Genomic DNA, 1269 nt, shown 5'->3' with positions numbered 1-1269 from the left:
AAAACAAATAAACTGAAATACAAACACACACACCTAGACAATGAAACACTGTCTCACATAAATGCACACAGCATCAATATACTTCCCAAGTTTCCACTGACTTTTATAAGTATCCTTGCCAGCATTAAATATTTTATCAACCCCCGTTAAAATGTACTACGCAACATTAATTAAAGAGAAAAAAGATAAATAAATATTTCAGTTGTTTGTGGATATTTCTTAAAGAACATAAAAAAAAAAAAAATCCCTCTTATTAGGTTGTCTTCCTTTGACACTGCAGAGACGCAGTATGACTCACTGTGGCTTTGGCGGAGCTGTGTGATCCCACATCATTATATCTCAGCTCTGTAGAGTTAGACTAGGTTAGCTTGCTGCGGATTATATCTCACCACTTTCTCTCCTGTCGGCGTTGGCTGCAAATCAGATCTTAGAGATTTCACATCAAGACCTACTTGAAGACGACAGAAGTGCAGCTTCCTCCTGCAAAAGTGGAAAGGGATATTTATTTATCTGTGTATCTTTTCTTTTTTTTTAATAAGATACAGACCTGTGCCTCTCACTTAGCATAGATTTATCAGACTGTCTAATACCTGTGGGAGTTAAACTTGATATTAAAAAAGTGCAACTGATCTACATATAGAACAAGAAAGTTAGGTGTCATATGTGCACACCTAAACATACCCTATATGCATCTTATACATTTAATTCCTTGGATTTAATCTCTTTAAGATACCAATATACATATGCTGTCACAAACACCAAGAATTTAGACAGCTACAGACCTGGCTTTCTACAAACAAATACAAAATGATCTCCACGGGCATTGCCACTTCTAGACTTCAAGTTAAAATTAGAGCTCAATGGAGTCTGGCATTTATTCATATAAACTCCTTTCAACAAGATTAATAATGGCTTCAGTCATGTGTGGACTTTATTAGCATCTAATACGTTCTCATCAGTCTCAATGACCGATAAACAGGGAGAGGCTTCAAATGGAATGAAACAGCTATTTGTCATTCCCCTACTGTAACCCCAATGCCATTAGCCAATGATTATCCATTACCGCTTGCTAGTGACTGAGCATCAAATAGGTAAATGGTGTAAGTTGAGCCGAGAGGAAAGCGGAGGAATCACAGATGAGAGTGAATGATTATCAGCATGAACGATTATCAGAATTGTTTATAAGATTGTGTCCAATTTCTGTGTGGGAGAAATTAGGAGAAATGCTGTGAAGCCTTCCATCTTATGAGGCTCTGTGTGTGTGTGTGT

General features: G+C 37.0%; 1 protein-coding gene across 1 annotated transcript in view; it reads left to right on the top strand.

Annotated features, from left to right (window-relative positions):
* dnah7 (dynein, axonemal, heavy chain 7) overlaps positions 1-1269 on the top strand; it is a 63779-nt gene that overhangs the window by 57088 nt on the left and 5422 nt on the right. The window lies entirely within an intron of this gene.

This window comes from Morone saxatilis, unplaced genomic scaffold, assembly GCF_004916995.1.
Source record: "Morone saxatilis isolate NCDOM2014 unplaced genomic scaffold, NCSU_SB_2.0 Contig5, whole genome shotgun sequence".
In the NCBI taxonomy this organism is placed as follows: Eukaryota; Metazoa; Chordata; class Actinopteri; family Moronidae; genus Morone; species Morone saxatilis.
The sequence above is the reverse complement of the archived record's forward strand: the minus strand, read 5'-3'. Positions and strand labels throughout refer to the sequence as shown.